Here is an 18,805-nt window from a genome sequence, read left to right as displayed (position 1 = left end):
CCATCTGTCACCCCACCGACCACAAGTCCACGGAGCATCGCTCTTATCTGGCGATGAGAACGCTCCTGTGATAGTGCTGTGGGGAGAGGGCCTGCTCCAGGTGGTCGGGTTGCGGTCTTTGCGGGCACGGTGGATGGTCTGGGCTTACTGTGGCCTCACCTCCAGGGTCCAGCCTTTTCCAGGCCTCGTCTCCAGACTTCCTGAAGAGTCCATGAGCTCCGGACACCCTTCCAGCACATTCCCCTGTGCTCGCACCTGCCAGAATCGCTTGCCAGTTACTCGCAGCCCTGACTGATACACGTCTAGACTGGAGTCAGCGGAGGAGTGTCAGGGTGTGTTAGACGATCGCCGTTTATTAACTCAGATCCTAGGGCCAGACTTAATATCATGGATGTGACTGCTTCTAGGCAAGATTCAGTCTTTCTTAACAGCAGAATGAAGCAGGTCCAGTCGGTGATTCAAGAAAAGTGTGCTTAAGCAGTGCCTGTTCTTGGGGCCTGGGCGGGGCTGGGGGCTGTCTTCTCTCCCTTGACCTCCAGATCACGGTGCAGTTGCTCTCACAGCAGGGCCATCGTCACCAGGTGCGAATCTGTCTGTTCCCCAAAGATGCTGAAAGTCGTGACAGGAGAAGGGAGCCATCTTGGCCTCCTAAGATTCAGCCCGGACGCCACAGGAGGATCGGGGGAAGTGCCTAAGACAATCCTTCTCTCCACGCCCCACTCATGCCTCTTCCTGGGAGGGAAACACCCACCGGACACGTGTGTTGTGGTGCTGTCATGTCCGACTCTTTGTGACCCCATGGACTGTGGCCCTCCAGGCTCCTCTGTCCGTGGGATTCTCCTGGCAAGGATACTGGAGTGGGTTGCCATTCCCTTCTCTAGGGATCTTCCTGACCCAGGGATCAAACCCATATCTCTTGTGTCTCCTGCATTGGTGGCGGGTTCTTCACTATCAAGCCATCTGGGAAGCCCCACTGCAGGGCATGCTGCAGAAACCACCAGGCTGGGACAGCTGGGAGGGCCTGTGAGAGGTGGACATGGCCAGAGGGGTGCTGTTCCATTAGATTATGCATCTGGGGGCCCCTGGCCTGCAGCACTTTCCCACCAGTGAAGGGGCCTTTATGGGGGATGTTTCGAGGGCTCCCCCCTCCAGAGCAGTGATCCGTGCCTGAGGATCAGGGACCGCATCTTGGCAGGGACCAGGGTTTATCCGCAGCATCTTGGAGCCCAAAGAGCAACTTGGAAGGCGGGGACCGTCCTGGACAAAGGCCTCGGCCCCAGTCTCCACCCTCAGGTTTCTAACGCCATAGGAGCTGGGGCTTCGTGACCAAGAAGGGGAAGAACGGACCCTCCAGGATCTCTTGGGGCGGATATTTCTGCCAGTCACTAGGTAGGGGCCCAAAGCGGTTGAAACTCGATTTTGAGATACACAGCAGTGGGACCCTTGGTGCAGAATTCATAGTCAACACGTCTTGTTTCCACTTTTCACTTGCAGGCTTCGTGGGAGTTGTCGCTGTACAGCCGAGTCAGCGCAGGAGTCTCCTCATCACAGCAGCAAGCTCTGCAAGCCGGCTCTGGGCGGTGAGCTGGGCTGCGTGTTTTTGACCAGACGGAGCTCCAGCTAAGCTTGTGGGTTTCCAGCCTGGACTCTTTCCTCTGCTTGGTCTTTGGCGTCATCTCTTTCTGGCTGCTTGAGTCCCTTCCGTGATGCTCCACCCCCAGCTGGGCGGAGGTCCTCTCTTCCTGGCTCCCTGGGGGCCTTCTGCAGTCTCAGGACTGTGTCCCTAGCCATCAGACCAAACCCTCAACTACTTGGGCTCCGACGCAACCACGAGTCCCCAGCCCAGTGGCACACCTCACAGTCTCTTGGAGGAACGTAAAAGTTCATCCAGGTCCTGAGCGGGTGTTGGGCGGCTCGGGCAGAGGGCCAGGCACCTGTCTGTTCAACCATCTTCCCAGGCCATTCTGGAGCTCAGCCAGGCTCAGGAACCATTCTCCTGGCCAGAGATGCTCAAGCTGCCCACTTCCTAACCGCAGAAGACAGCCCGTCAGGTGCCTCTGGGAAGAGTCTGGTTCCAGTGTCCAAGAGTCCACAGAGCTGAAATGCCTTCGAAGACTGGTGTTCTGTCCTGAAAGCAAGAGTGAGGGGGCTCAGAGGCAGGTTCTGGAGTCAGAGTGCCTGTGTCTGAATCCCAGCTCTGTGTCAGAGAAGCTGCAAGGTGCTTAACCTCCGAGAACCTCAGCTTCTGCATCTGAGAAAGGGGAACATATGGTGTCCTAGAACTGTGAGGATTACGTGAGGTATGGAGAGCAGCTGGCACAGTGCCTGGCACGCAGTGGGGACCGAGCACCAGGATTAAGAAGCAGCTGGGGCTTTGATGGTGGTGCAGGGGACGTGGTCCACGAGAATGTCTGGTCTGGGAAGAGCAACTAAGCCCGTGCACCACACGTACTGAGCCTGTGCTCCTCGACAAGAGAAGCCTGAGCACCGCGTCTCGAGAAAGCCCACGTGCAGCCACGAATAAAGAAAGAAAGAATTCTTTTAAAAGAGCAGTTTGAACAGGAGTTGCTGGTGGAGCGAGAGCCCCTCCCCGTCCACCCCACCCCACTGCACCCCAGCCCTCCCCACGCCTTCCCACCACGTCCCTGCCCACCCCACGCATCCCACCCCTTCCCCCCCCAGCCGAGCCCTCCCCACCCCGCCCCGCCCTTCCCCCCCCACCTGCCCCAGCCCTCCCCACTCACCCAGCCCTCTCCACCCACCCCACCCCACCCCTTCCCACCGCACCCCAGCCCTCCACACCTGCCCCAACCCTCCCCACTCCACCCCAAAAGTCAGCCTTGTTTCCTGGAGAGTCCACCGCCATGCGAGCTTCCTGAACTGCTGCTGCTTCATCAACCACGCCTTCCGGGAGGCTTGTCCGGTGCTGAGTGCGAGCACGTCGCAGGTAGGTGCCACTTTCGGCCCGGAGCCACCGCGTCTGCTCCGCCACCCACCAAGGGCTGATGGGTTTCAGATCAGTCGCTCCTGAATTGCTGTCCTGCCGCTTAGGTCTGACTACAGAGGAGCCGGTAATGAGCCCAGACCGATGAGCTGTCAGGTAGAAGCACTCCTCTTCCCTGTCCCCCAGTGAGACTTCATTGACTCCCTGGCGGAGCTGTGAATTATCGTGGTCTTGTTGGCAGCACTGGCTTCCCGTTGGCTGGCCTACTCAGCAAGTACCAGAGGACACTCCTGGTGCAGGACCCTCACCTGCACACCTTTTCCCGTTTCTCTGGAATTCCAGACTCCAATAGGTGGTCTCCTAGCTCCCCGTCTTTTTGTAACTAATTCAGGGAGCAAAACAAACAAACCCAGGCTAGGAACGTTGCCACAGCAACAGACAAGTCTGCTAAGGGACCCATCCGCAGTTGCCTCGGTGACTCCGAGGGGGTTTGCCGGCTCTTCTAGAGCAGTCTCTTGGGGCTTCGTGTGTGTGTGTGTGTGTGTGTGTGTGAGCGAGAGACAGAGAAGGACGAAGGGATGGGTCAGCTCCTTCAGGATTCTTAGCTGTCATTTCAGAGACTTACATCTGCGTGTGAGGCTCCTCTGCGTATCAGATTCACGGCAGAGCCATCGTCTCTCCAGGGGGACGTCTAGGGTTGGGTGCAGCAAGGGCTCCTTTATCAATAAAAACAAGACAACAGGAGAGGCGGGCGCAGGAGTCCAAGGTCAGCTTGGTTTGTGGCGATGGCAGACCTGAGAAACACAAGACTCGGTGCGGAAGAATTTCAGGAGATGAAGCGTTCAGTACAATGTGAACGTACTTAAGTCTGTGAACTATGCACTTGAAAATGGTCAAGATGATGCGTGTGTTATGTGTATGTATTCTACCATAATTTTTAAAATAAGTAGAAATTTATAGAAATTTTTAAAAAATTGCATGACTGACCCATACCTGGCTCCTTTTGTTGCCTCAAGAGCCAAAGCCTTTCTCCCTGGAACTGGTTCTTGTGCAGAGCTCTCAGAAATGCCCTTCAGAGTTCACTGTCTGCGAATTCACCATTATGATGCGACAAGGTCAAGACATTTGGAAGTGTTGACCCTTATACAAAAGAGCCCCACCTTCCACATTTTCACCCATTCTTTCTCTTTCTTTTTATTTTTTAAATTATGAAAGTATGATAACACATTTACAGAAGACTTGGAAAATACAGAACAAAGTTACATATAGTCCCACTATATATTGCAACTATTTTTAATTAGATAAATTAAGAGTTTTTAGTTGGAGTTTCAATATCAAACTCTCAAAAATTAATAGAATGAATATTCAGAAAAGTAGACAGATATAGTAGACCTGAAAAGTACCATGAACCAATTCAACATAAGATTTATACAATTTTCACACAACAGTAGGATACGAATTCTATTCAAGTTTCTAGGAGACACTGGAACATATCCAGAGACATAAAACAAGGTGCAAACATTTCATTCACACATTTAAAACAATTTGCTCGCGCCACGTGGCTTGTGGGGTCTTAGTCCCCAGACCAGGGATGGAAGCAAGGCCTCGGCTGAGAAAGCACCAAGTCCGAACCACTGGGCGACCAGGGAGGCCTCAACTCCCCCTCCATGTACCCAGCTTGGCAGCTCTCTCTGATCATAAAGTGATACAGTTAAAAAATGTTTTCTAAGTTCCTTTTTAATAGTTTGTATTGTTTCCTTCCAGACTTGATCCATTTGTTGCTTTTGGTTCTCTGTAATCAGCTCCTAGCAGCATCTCTCTCATTTCTTATCTTAGATCTGTGAAACCATACAATCAAGCTTATTACAATTGTGTGTGAAGAGTAGCTTCAAGATAGATGAACACTTGGCCCATCAATATTGCTATTAGAAGTTTCTAGAGGATACTAGAAGAAGCTGCAGGCTGTGGAATCAGATAGGTGCATGTCTGTGTGTGTCTGTTAGTCGCTCGGTCACATCTGACTCTTGGCGACCCCATGGACTCTAGCCCACCAGGCTCCTCTCTCCATGGGGTTCTCCAGGTAAGAATACTGGAGTGGGTTGCCATTTCCTTTTCCAGGGGATCTTCTTGACCCAGTTTGCTAATGATGAGTGCGACTATGGGATGGGGCTGGATTGACAGGCAGATTCTTTACCTCTGTGCCACCTGGGAAGCCCAAGTAGTATTCATTTGAACAAGTCATTTGACTTCTCTGGGCTGTGACTAGATCGTCACCAATTTTAACTTTCCTTCTTCCAGGCTGGATGTCTTTCTGTTCAGTTTAAGGAACTCAGTGTCCCAAGAAACTACTACAACTAGATGATTTTGTCCCTAAAACTAGGCACATCTCTCCTTAGACACTTTACAAATAAAACCTCTGTCATTCATTCAGGAGGAGTAGAAATCGACCTTGTAATAGGGTGTCAATACTGGTCCTGTCTAGGCAGCTCAGGAAGACAGTTTCATTAATGTCCTACCTGGTGACCTTTGAGGGGAATGATGGATTGATTACAGCATCTTCCCCTGCAGTTTAGAGAACTTTGTACAGGAGGGCACATACGCACTGGTGAGTACGTTTTCCATATTTGCGAGCAGGGGGCTGGGGCCTGGCAGCAGTTATCTGTGTAAATGGGGCTTCCCTGGTGGCTCAGCTGGTAAAGAATCTCCCTGCAGTGTAGGAGACCCTGGTTCAATTCCTGGGTGGGGAAGATCCCCTGGAGAAGGGATAGGCTACCCATTCCAGTATTCTTGCCTGGAGAATCCCATGGATGGAGGAGCCTGGCGGGCCACGGCCCATGGGGTCATAAAGAGTCAGACACAACTGAACGGCTAAGCACAGCACAGTACATCTATATCAACTCCCATCTCAAACTGTACTCATCAGTTGCCAAGCAGGCACAACTCTAATTGAAGTTATTCTGCTCAAATGACACACTCTCCAGGAAAAAATAAAAAATATTTCTGCTGTGAAATTGGTTTGCTGGTGTTCTGCCAAATGGAAGCCTTATCACAGTAAATATATCAACTTTAATTATTCATTTCTATTTGCTCGAAGAAATATTCTTCTGTGACATACATATGTTCCTACACTCCCTTGCTGCAGAAACATGAACGAAATAAGTCACTTTCACACGTCAATGTAGCTGTAAGAGTTTGGATTGCTGACTGGTGTTCGCTGTTCCATTTGCACATTTTCATTCGGCTGGAGAAAAGGTGGTGTCTGGGTAATGGGGAAGACTTGTGGACCACAGATGAGGATCTTTTTAGGGTGCTTTCCAGTAAAGGGGGGAAAGCACAGGCTGCCATCTGCTATTACCGATGAACCGAGACGCCACCATCCACAGAAGTTCAGTAATGCACCACTAACAAACCAGTAAAGGCGGGGAAGAAAGCACAGGCTGCCATCTGCTATTACCGATGAACCGAGACACCTCCATCCGCAGAAGTTCAGTAATGCACCACCGTTGGCCACATGCATGCCCTGAGTCTGAATCGACAGAAGCAGAAACGAAGCTTCAAGTCTCTGCAGCTTGTCTGCGAGTCACCGTGGCAGACACATCAGGGCCTGTTCCGCCATCTGGTGTTCACAGAAGGAAAGGTCCACTGAACCGAGTTGAAACTGCCAGCATTCATACATTATTGGTGGCTGTGAAATTGCTGCGATCTCGGTGAAAGGCAATTCCATCCTCTCTGCCAAATTCCAGCGGAAGACTGAGAACATCTATTAAAATTTAAAAGGCACACACCCTCCATCTAGTGATTCCACTTCTAGGAATTCATCTTACTAATATGTTTGTACGTGTGCACAAAGAAACGTGTCAAAGGACGTCCCAGCACCACTGTGTGCGCTAGCAGAAGATGGAAACAAGGTAAACGCCCATCCCTAGGGTACTGGTTCAATACATCATGATTTACCCACACAATAGGTATACTAGGCAGCCATTTGGAAAAGAAGGCTAACCCTCCTACACTGTGGGGAATGTCAGCTGGTGCAGCCGCTGTGGACAACAGTGTGGGGGTTCCTTAATAACTAAAAACAGGGCTGCTCTATGATCCAGCAGTCCCACTCCTGGGCATCTACCTGGAGGAAATCAGAATTCTAAAAATACACAGACCCCAGTGTTTGTAGCAGCGCTATTTAAAATAGCCAAGACAGGAAAGCAACCTAAATGTCCACCCACAGATGAGTGGATAAAGAGGATGTGGCATATTTGCACAGTGGAATATTACTCAGCCACAAAGAAGAATGAAATGGTACCATTTGCAGCAAACTGGATGGACCTAGAGATGATCATATCAAGGAGGTAGGCCAGAGAAAGACACATTTCATATGATAGCACCACTTCTTGAATAAATCCATCCAACTGCTGAAAAATCTTTTATTTGAAACATAGAAGCCTTCTTCTCTGTAAGTGCTGTTCATTAAGCGAAGTTCTGCCCTCAGGGACAGCTGAAAACCGATTTAAAATTTCTCCCACATTATGGCTGTTGGGACGTTGGGAGACAGTTCTCTGAGTCTTCTCCCCTCTGTAGGGTGAACATCCACAGTCCTTTGAATTATTGTTGTATTACATGACGTTCAGAGTTTTCTTTTATCTTTCAGAGGGTCTGACTTTTCAATGTGTTCTTTGCAGACAGCCAGACTTCGGTCTGATCAGACAAAGCAGTTGCGTCCAAGGTTGAAGTTGTCTGTCTGTGTCATTGAACACAGTCTAATGCAGTGGTATTTCAGCCGGGTCACTACTGAATCAGGCTACTTGTGGTCTGCGGCAGCATCTAGAGTTTCTTCAAGCTAGAACGGCTCTGTCCCTGCTTCATCAGCCTACACACTCAGACTTACAGGTATCTTGTGAGATATATCCCTTGCTTTTCAGCTGACGGGCTGGGTTTTTTTTTGCTATCAACGCTGTCCACATTCTCTCTGCTGTATGACAGCTTACAGTTTATGGAATTTTTCAACTCTTCATACAATTTATCGAAAGTATTGAACAGAGGAGAACATTCTATAGTTTTCTTCCGGAAAGGTTTTCTAAATTATCATCTTTCATAAAATGACCTGAGGGTAGAAGAATGTGCTTTTCTGTGTGGAGTGCAAGCACCCTTGTTTCCAGGGCTTTGGAGCGGTGCAGACACATGAAGGAGGGGATTCTGTGCTGAAGGAACTAATGTGAGAGCACGTCGAAACAGAGGGAAACACGAATGCCGTAGACGATTAAATAGTCAGCTGGGTTTATTTTTATCTGGGAGACCAGGGACTCGTCTCTAAAGGGCCTTGACCTATCTGTGGTGGTTGGGTAGCGGGATGCTGCAAGGGTGTTTCTTAGGGTCCGCGATCTGCGCGAGAGGCCTGTCCAGATCGGCAGTGTTGATGCGCAGGCACAATCTGTGCTGTGCGCCGTCACTCAGCCGCGCTGGGCTCGTTATGACTCTACGGTCTGCAGCTCGCCAGGCTCCTCTGTTCACGGGGCTTCTCCAGGTAAGATAACTGGAGTGGGTTGCCATGCCCTCCTCCAGGGGATCTTCCCAACCCAGGGATCAAACCCAGGCCTCCTCCATTGCAGGCAAATTCTTTACCGTCTGAGCCACCAGGGAAGGCCAAGAATACTGGAGTGGGTATCCTATCCCTTTTCTAGAGGATCTTCCCCACCCAGGAATCGAACCAGGGACTCCTACATTGCAGGTGGATTCTTCACCAGCTGAGCTACCAGGGAAGGCCATATTCACTTTAAAGATTTAAATTTAGAATAAATAGCAATACGGGAATTCTCTGATGGTCTGATGGTTAGGACTCCTCCCTTTCACTGCTGAGGGCCTGTGTTCCATCCCTGATTGGGGAACTAAGATCCCACAAGCCACATAGCCGTAAAATAACACAAACAAACAGCAATAGTCATACTGCTGGGGCACATCTGTGCCTCTTACTCTCTGACAAATGGTAAACCCATGCCTTCTTTACCTTCACGTAACTTAGACCCATCAGAGTGAATCAAACCTCCTGGGACTTGATTTCTTCATGTTAGAGTTACTGAGCAGAGCTTTACGCTTGTGGCTTGTCCAGGCAGCTGCTTAGCTGACTGATAACACCGTTGGTGGCGGCACAGGCAGGGTCAGTCGCTCAGTCGTGTCTGACTCTTCGCAACCCCGCGGACTCTTGCCCTCCAGACTCCTCTGTCCATGGGATTCTCCAGCCAAGAATACTGGAGGGGGTTGCCATTGCCTTCTCCAGAGGGGCTTCTTGACCCAGGGGTCATACCTATGTGTCCTGCATCTCCTGCATTGACAGGCGGGTTCTTTGCCTCTGAGCCACCAGGGAAGCCCCATCTTACTCCCAAGTGAAAGCGAAAGCCGCTCAGCCGTGTCCGACTCTTTGCAACCCCGTGGATGGTACAGTCCGTGGAATTCTCCAGGCCAGAGCCCTGGAGTGGGTAGCCGTTCCCTTCTCTGGGGGATCTTTCCAACTCAGGAATCGAACCAGGGTCTCCCAGATTGCAGGCGGATTCTTTACCAGTGGAGCCACCAGGGCAGCCCATCTTACTACCAAGGGCACTATTAAAAGACAAGTCTTCAAACGCTTTGCTAGAATGGAGACACATTATCATGAAAGCACTTCTCCTTATTTACTTTCCTAAAACAATGTCAGAAGCGGAACGGGGCTTCATTTGTTGTAACCTGCTCGAAGAGGTCACATGTCTTTTAATGATCATTCTCATTCATCGAAATGCACACAAGCCAACTTCTTAAATAATTTTTATCCCCCGGGCTGTGGATTTATATCAAACGTCACGATCTGTTGGTTTTCCTCCTGTGTCTTCAGGGATCCTATCATCTTTAAAAAATTCCCTTTTCTCCCGCCATCAAGTGGTGCAAACACACCACATGAAATAGGCAAGTAAACAAGACAGAAACTCTCGTCCTGACTGAGTCATTCTTCACACTTTGGTGCATTAACTTCCAGTGTTTCCTGTACTTTCTTTACACAGATAACAATGCGGTACATATGTGTTTTGAAATAAAATGCCCGTGGTACTGGATTGTCTTCCTTGATATCCTGTCATGTAAAGATTGATAACAGGGATGTTGCGGTCACAGTTACAAGTTCACGCAACCTGGGATACGTTTTCCTGGGTTGACAGCCCTGAAATGCATTTGGGACAGTTGGTTGCTTATATGCTGCTACTGCTGCTAAGTCACTTCAGTCGTGTCCCCATAGACGGCAGCCCACCAGGCTCCCCCGTCCCTGGGATTCTCCAGGCAAGAACACTGGAGTGGGTTGCCATTTCCTTCTCCAATGCATGAAAGTGAAAAGTGAAAGTGAAGTCGCTCAGTCATGTCTGACTCTTAGCGACCCGATGGACTGCAGCCCACCAGGCTCCTCTGTCCATGGGATTTTCCAAGCAAGAGTACTGGAGTGGGGTGCCATTGCCTTCTCCTGGTTGCTTATATGATTTTCTAGCAAAGCTTCAATTCCATCTCTGGTGTATTTTACCTTTTTCGGTGTAAGTATAATTTTCTTTGTTGGATAAGCCAAATGAAAACTAAAAACTAAATAACAGAGCTCCCTCTGGGTCAGTTAGCATTGCACTGTGTTTAGAACTTTTAAACATTGTCAAATTACTGTTCTGGAAGGCAGCAAGCCGTATATATCAATATTCTTAAAAATGTTTTGCCCCAAGTAATTCCACCTCTAGAAAAAAGATCTTAAGGAAGAAACTTATCCAAAGATTTTGCCAAAGAACTTAGCTGTGAGGTTATTCATAATGTTGCAAGATACCAACTAAATGTCCAGAAGCAGGGAGATGGTTAAAGTAAAGACGATGGAAGAGAATGTACTTCCTTTCAGGAAGCGCGCTCGTAGAGCATAAAATAATGATCCAGGAAAGCACCTATGACAGGAAAATAAAACACCAAATTGTATGCTGAATATGGCCCTGATTCTGATATATAAAAATGCCAGAATGACTTAACTCTGCATTGTGAGGTTTTAAGATTTTTCTGGAAGACATTTTTGAGTTTTTGTTTGTTTGTTTGCTTTTGGCCTTGCAGTATGCGGGACCTTCCCTGACCAGGGACCAAACCTATGCCTCCTGCATTGTGAGCACAGAGTCTTAACCAGTGAACCACAGGGCATCTGAGATGTTATGGGATTTTTAAATATTTGTTGGACTTCCTTTGTGGCTCAGCTGGTAAAGACTCTGGCTGCAATGCGGGAGACCTGGATTCGATCTCTGGGTTGGGAAGAGTCCCTGGAGAAGGGAAAGGCTACCCACTCCAGTGTTATGGCCTGGAGAATTCCATGGACTGTATAGTCCATGGGGTCACAAAGAGTTGGACATGACTCAGCGACTTTCACTTCACTTCAGAGGTTTGTTTTCCAGATTTATGCAAACAATACAACATTCCTTTTATAATGAGGAAGGTACACACAATTTCCATATGTACCAACCTCTTCCTACTCTGGCCCCCAGACTTGGCTGTCTTTGCAGAGTTTCACTTCTCCTGCGCTGGGTCAGCTGAGGTCCTGACAGTTTGCAGACTTGGTTTGTGCTGCACATGGATTCATTCCACATAAGAGTCCCCTCCTTCCATCCGTTTTCATCTTTATTTTTTAACATGGTCTTTTTATATCTGAGCTCATCAGAGAACTTCTTGGGAAGTGTCGTGTTGGTCTCTCCGGCTGCCTTTTCGTTTTATTCTGCGTTGGATCATCAGCAAATGCATTTTCAGCACTTTTTTCTCAGGCCTCGTGTGCTCACCCTCGTTCCCTTTTAGCATCTCGAGCAACGAGGTCACTCTGCTGTGGACGCTGCTGTCTCAGTGTGCTCCCTGCACAGTGCATCACACCTGTGTGTGGGGTCCCAGGCTTCTCTTCTTTGGCTTTCGGAATGTCATGGCCTTTTGTCCTAACCTGGGGCTTTGTGTGAAGTGGGGAGAGGGAGGAAGCTGGGGGTGAACCCCAACGCACAGGTCAAGGCCGGACTGAGGGCGAAGTAGCCTGAGCTCTGGAGGCACTGGCTGGGGCTTCCAGTGACCACTGGACACCAGGGGCTGAAGTGAGGACTCCACTGAGTCTCGGGGAAACATGTAGTAGTTCCTATTCCATGTGAGTCCCTGACTCAGGGAACCGGGCGCTTCGGTGAAAGAGCTTCCGGGAAGCTATTAAACCTGTGTGAATTGCATCCCTGCTTTTGTGTGTGTGGATTTTCACACACACACATCTTATTTTTCCCCAAATGTCTTATCTATTGATGAGATTTTAAAAATCAGTAAAAACAATACAGAAGTCTGATGTATTGAAAAAAAGGAAGAAAGAAAAATGCCTGTATTTTACTGCCTGCAGTAGCCACCACTCACACTTGACAGCAGGGCCTGGAAGGTATGTTATTCTCTCTTTCTGTCTCTTGTTCTTTATGGTTTCTGGTCATGAGGACCAATTCTGTGAGTCTCATTGAAATCCATTTGTGTTTTGGTGCCTTTGTGAACAAAAAATGCGCCTCTGTACGGGGGTTTCCAGGACTTGGCTGTGAGGCGCCTGAGGCATTGATAGTAACGCTAACGAGAATGTTAACGAGAGCCAGATCTCATCGAGCTCATTTAAACCCGGCGCCTCATGCTGGTTTAGGCCGGCGTTTCGTAAGTGTTCTGTGTGCTCTCCAACCTGATCCTGACCGCAGGCATGTGCAGTAAGTTTTTATTGGCCACACCACCTAGCGTATGGGGTCTCAAGCTCCCCGACCAGGGATCAACCCCATGACACCCGCAGTGGACGCTCAGAGTCCTACACTGGACCACCGGGGAAGTCCTCATCCCAGTTTAGAGATGGAAACTTGACCGTAGGCTGTGACTCGCTCCTGAGGCCATGGTTAGTAAGACGCAGAGTCAGCAGGGCTCAGACGTGAGTGGACCCTGATGGAAGCTTCTGGCCCGCCCAGGACACCACACAGGTGGTGGGCTTCTCCCCGTCCCTGACGGAGTCACCCGTGAGGAACAGGCTTGTTTTCTCTGGTTCCACTTCTCCTCCATAGACTCTAGATCCCAGCTGTGGGAACTTTACACGCTGAGTTTAAAACCTGAACCTCTGGGTTGATGAATCCTTCCAGCAAAATCGCCACCGGTTCCTGAGTGATGTCCTCAGTCCTTTGCTTGAAGTCCAGTCTTCCGGCGTCTCAGGCCAGGATCTGGGAAATAAGAGACTCTTTCCAAAGCCTCTTCAGGAGAGCAGCTGGTCTTCAGTGTCGTCACGGCCGGCATGCCCGTGACTGGTTTGTAAGCCTGTCTCCTGCTCGGTGACGAGCAAGGTTGTGCATGGCGGGTTTGGAGAGTGAGAACGGAGGATGGGAGAGGCCGAGCCGTGCCCAGGGACTTCTTTCTCTCCCACACCGGCCTTATCGCGCTGTCTCCTCCACTGTGCTCAGTGTTCTTTCTGAAATACACGCCTGACTGCGGGCCTCCCTGCGCTGCCGTCAAGCTGGGCTCAAACTCTTAAACACAGCGTCTGAGACGCCTCTGTCATCCCGAGCCTACGCGCTCCCCAGCCCTGTTTCCACTGCTCGTTGCCTAAAATATTCCGCTCCAGCAGTGTTCAGCCGTAGGGCATCTCTCGGGAGCACGGCCCGCTAGCTGCCCTCCGCCTTCTGGCTCTGACAACAGCGTCCTTACCTCCTCACCTGCTGCCCTCTGAACTGCCAAACTCACGGTTCTTTAAGACACAACCCAAGAGAAATTCCCTCTGTAGAATTCCTGCAGATGCTTCCAAGGAAAATAAGTACCTTGGGTTTTCTTCTATATTTCTTCTGTAGCATCGTATCTCAGTCCTAGAAAACTGTGAATTCCTTGCGGACAACGGTCAAGACTTGTGTTTTTCTGAGATTCCAATGCCAACTGCCAAGTACAGCTTAATAAGGGCTTGGGAAATACTTGCAAAAGAAAGACTGAATTTGTGGAATCTAGGAAGTAATTCACAGGTGATCAAGGAGTCACACAGTACAGAAAGTATAAAAGGTAATCTCACGTTGGCAAGACGTGATTATGTGATAGAGCCTTATCTGTAGAATTTAGGTAAATATTGACATGCAGAATCAGTGGGTCTTAACCTCACTGCAATTGTAATTACCTGGGACTTTAGAAAAGCCCAATGCCTGGACTGTCCCCTCAGAAATTCTGTTCAAGTTTTCTACTTTTTGAAAACAGTCTGGGAGAGTATACTGTGCACCCAAGGTTAAGAATAACCATTTTAGATAAAAATACAAATTGCAGTATATAAAGATACTAGCTGGGGCTTCCCTGGTGGCTCGGTGGTTAAGAATCCCCCTCCCAATGCAGGAGACGAGAGACAGAGGTTCGATCCATCCCTGGGTGGGAAGATCCCCTGGAGAAGGAAGTAGCAGCCCACTCCAGTGTTCTTGCCTGGAGAACCCCATGAACACAGGAGCCTGGTAGGCTACAATTCATGGGGTCGCAAAGAGTCAGGCATGGCTGAGCGACTGAGCAGGCACCTACGCACGCAAAGATATTAGTTGCTACAAGGTGAAAGCAATTTGCAAGCAGGGGACCCCAGAATTTGCACAAAGATGTCTCGGTACAGACACAAGCTAACTAGGCATTTCTAGACACATGTGGCCCACAGAGCTCGCGACATGTGCCTTCAGCCTCTGTGAATGTGTTCATAGTTACTGAGCCACTGGCTTTCACTGGAGCAAAGACTCCTGCATCTTTCCGCTGAGGGCTTATTGGTGAATAGTAGTTAGACTCTTAACCCAGAAAGAGAGAACTTTCAAAAATTTTAAAAAAATCTAAACTATTGCTAAATGTTTGATGTTATGGTCAAAGTCTCTGCTTATGAAGTAAACAAAGTTTTGAACATGTGGTGCAATGTGATTTCAGGAATACAAAACCTTGGACTCTGAGTCTGGGTCTTGTTGGTTAATTTACAAAGTAGAGTAGGAAAGGATATAAAGTTATTAAGAATTTTTCCCCTTTTTAAACAATTGTGATATAGTTGATATATGATATCAGGCTAGCTTCAGGTATATAGCATGGTGATTTGATGTGAGCACACATTATGAGAAGATTGCCCCTGTACAGAGTTATTACAGTATTCTCAGCCACAATTCTTTTGCTGTGTCCCCATGGCTTGCTTATTTTATAAGTGGAGGTTTGTACCTCTTCATCTCCTTCACCTATTTCACACACCCACCCAAGTCATTAAGAATTTTAAGTGCAAGGTCCTATGTCTCTTGTGAAACAAATACTGTCCTGTATTCTTCAACAGGTGTCTATGTGGCTATGTGGCTCTGTATTCTTGTTCATGGCTAAGAAAACATAATATCCTAAGTGCAACATTAAATCCCAGGGTTGTCCACTCTTTAGCGATGATTATAAACCCTAACAGTACAAAGCAGGCACTTGATTTGTCAAAATTCCTCGGATTTTTGTCTTAATGGTCCTTCCATTTGCTCTGCCAGATTAAACTTCAATGGCAAGTTTAAATGTGTCTTTAAAATGTCATTTAACATCAGTTATCAGTTGGCTCTGTGGTTGTTATACTGCTGAGTTATCACTGGAGTGTGAGTTAAACCATATGGAAAGGAAGATGGACGTGACTGCACGTCACCCAGCTGGTGCTAAAGTTACAGCAAAAACACGTCGCAAGCTGGAGGGTGGATGAACGCATCCCTTCCTAAGGCTTATCACAAGGCTTTCCATTAGACCCGAGTGTGTTTGTGCAGATTCTGGGAACATCTTGTAATTCTGACATGTTCAACTGGCGAGGCACTTACAATTAATAGCAATAATAATTATAATTTACAAATTGTAGATTACCATCCATTATGTTTGTATTTCGGAGAAGGCAATGGCAAGCCACTCCAGTACTCTTGCCTAGAAAATCCCATGGATGGAGGAGCCTGGTAGGCTGCAGTCCATGGGGTCGCTAGGGGTCAGACACACTGAGCGACTTTACTTTCACTTTTCACTTTCACACATTGGAGAAGGAAATGGCAACCCACTCCAGTGTTCTTGCCTGGAGAATCCCAGGGAAGGGGGAGCCTGGTGGGCTTCCGTCTATGGGGTCACACAGAGTTGGACACGACTGAAGTGACTTAGCAGCAGCAGCAGCAGCATGTTTGTATTGCACTTTACAAAGAAAGGCAATTTTTATTAGCCAAAAAATAAAAAACCCCACGTGATTCTCCTCCAAAGCTCTCAAACTAACTTGGATTTAGTGGTTTCTTCGTTTTCCTGCTATTACTGTTTTTTGCATCGTTTTCCAAAGTTCTGTAGCTGGCAAATATGAGCTGTTGTCAATGACTCAAAAAAGTGTTTTTATCATAATCTCATCACTGGTCCTTGCAGTGTCTATCACTTAGTTTGTGGCTTCTCTGGTGGCTCAGATGGTAAATAATCCGTCTGCAATGTGGGAGACCTGGGTTCGATCCCTGGGTTGGGAAGATCCCCTGGAGGAGGGCATGGCAACCCACTCCAGTATTCTGGCCTGGAGAACCCCCATGGAGAACCCCCATCCACAGAGGAATCTGTGGGTTATATTCCGTGAGGTTGCAGAGTCAGATACGACTGAGTGACTAAGCACAGCACACACAGCACTTAGGATCTGACTGAGTGACTAAGCACAGCACACACAACACTTAGGATCCGACTGAGTGACTAAGCACAGCGCACACAGCACTTAGGATCCGACTGAGTGACTAAGCACAGCGCACACAGCACTTAGGATCCGACTGAGTGACTAAGCACAGAGCAGCACAGCACTTAGGATCCGACTGAGTGACTAAGCACAGCGCACACAGCACTTAGGATCCGACTGAGTGACTAAGCACAGCGCACACAGCACTTAGGATCTGACTGAGTGACTAAGCACAGCGCAGCACAGCACTTAGGATCTGACTGAGTGACTAAGCACAGCGCAGCACAGCACTTAGGATCCGACTGAGTGACTAAGCACAGCGCAGCACAGCACTTAGTTTGCACCTGCTGCCAAAAATGTTTTCTGCTCAGTTTCAAACTTCTCCAAATTTTCTTTCCCCAATACCCAGCCTGTCGGTTTCTCTCTCTGTTCCTCCATCCATCTTAGTTCTTTATTATACAGGACACCTTGGCCCTTTCCATTCATTTTCTCTCTTCTCCACTCTTTGAAGGAATTCTCCACAATAACACCAAGCCTGTGGGTGATCTAGAAAACAAACATCTTTCTCTTTAGAAGAGGTATCGGGGAACATGCCCAGGAGTGGGGTTGCTGGGCCATATGGTAGACTTATTCCTAGTTTTCTAAGGATTCTCTATGCTGTTCCCTGCAATGGCTGTAACAGTGTCATCGATATGTATATATTATCGGGTGTAAAGTGGATAGTTGGGGAGAAATTGCTGCAAAACACAGGGAGCCCAGTCTGGTGCTCTGTGATGGCCTAGAGGCGGGAAGGGAGGGAGGCTCAGGGCGGGGAGGGGATATATTTATAATTATGGCTGGTTTTACGTTGTTCAATGGCAGAAACCATCACAATATTGTAAAAATTAAAAAAAAAAAAGAAAAGGAAGTTGGAGCGTCTGTGGAGCGTGTGAAGGAGAGGGAAGATGGGTCATCACGAGAGAGGAAGGATCAGCCTTGCTTTACGCCAGTGGCAGCACCCTGTTCTCCTCGCCACGGAGCACCACGCTCATTAGCAGCATCACTCAAGAGTCACTGTCTGCCAAGAACATGTCTCAGACCGACGTGTCTCCAGGAACTTCAGACTTGGGTGTAAAACACCGTCACCTAAATGGGAACAGGCCAAGCTGTTTATTCAGAGCTTGCTATCAGAAGGCAGTCAGACATCATCGTGTTTGGCAGAGAGCCAGAATCAGTTAAAGGAGTGGGAAGGCTTTACTGCAGATGAACGTGGAAAGCCTCGAGTAGGCCCTGATGGGAGGGCTTTATGGGGGCAAGTCGGCCGTCCCACGTGACTGATCGCAGCAACACACCTGGTTCTCTCTGGTGGGCCTATGCCCGCCAGACCGCTCCAGTGACCGCGGGCAGAGTTCTGTTTGTATATGCTGTCAGCCGTTGTCCACGTGTGTGTCCAATCCCTGAGAGCGAATGACATGAGAGCCAGTGTCCTCAATGGCCCCTCTGAGCCCGCTCAAGAGCAGCCTTGACACCTGCCGTCCTCTCCTGCTCTCCTGGGCTTCTTAGCGTCCCGACTTGTAATTTCGCATTGACCTTCCAGTCCCCCAAACAGAGCTGGAAGTCTGTTCAGACAGAGCAGAGGAGGCTTCACCATGGTTGAGCAGGACTTTGTGTTGATCTGGTGTGAGAGCAGAGTGCAGCTACCAGGAGGGTCGTGTTACTGAAGGCAGAAGAGGAAGCCCTCAGTTTGTGAGAGAAGACGCCGAGCTCAGGTTTTAGGAGTTAAAATCTCCGCTGCCTCTGTGAAGATGTCCTTTAGAGCCAGGCGCCTGGGGCCGGGACTGTCACTTCAGAGGTGGGGAGAGGGAGCCTGAGAGTGAGTGACGGTCCTCGGTTTACACGCCGAGGCCAGGGCTGGGGCAGGAACTGCAGCTCTGGGCTTTCCAGCCATCACTACACACACCAAGGACGGAGAACAGGCGGTCTGGACCAGAGGCCGGGCAGCCTGGAGCCACCAGGGCGGTCTCAGAGGCAAGAACGAGCCACTCCGCACCCTTAACGTAAGTGCGGTAAAGACAGACCCACCAAGATGAGCAGTAAATGATTAAAGAAGGTAGGTTTGGAGTTCCTCTCGAGCCGTGATCCTGTATCTTCTATTTACAGAGGTAAAAGTACACTCCAAATGGTTAATATTTAAGCACGTTAGT

Source organism: Moschus berezovskii, chromosome 20 (genome assembly GCF_049115385.1).
Source record: "Moschus berezovskii isolate FMDL1 chromosome 20, NW_MosBer_1.0, whole genome shotgun sequence".
NCBI lineage: Eukaryota > Metazoa > Chordata > Mammalia > Artiodactyla > Moschidae > Moschus > Moschus berezovskii.
This window is presented reverse-complemented; position numbering follows the sequence as displayed.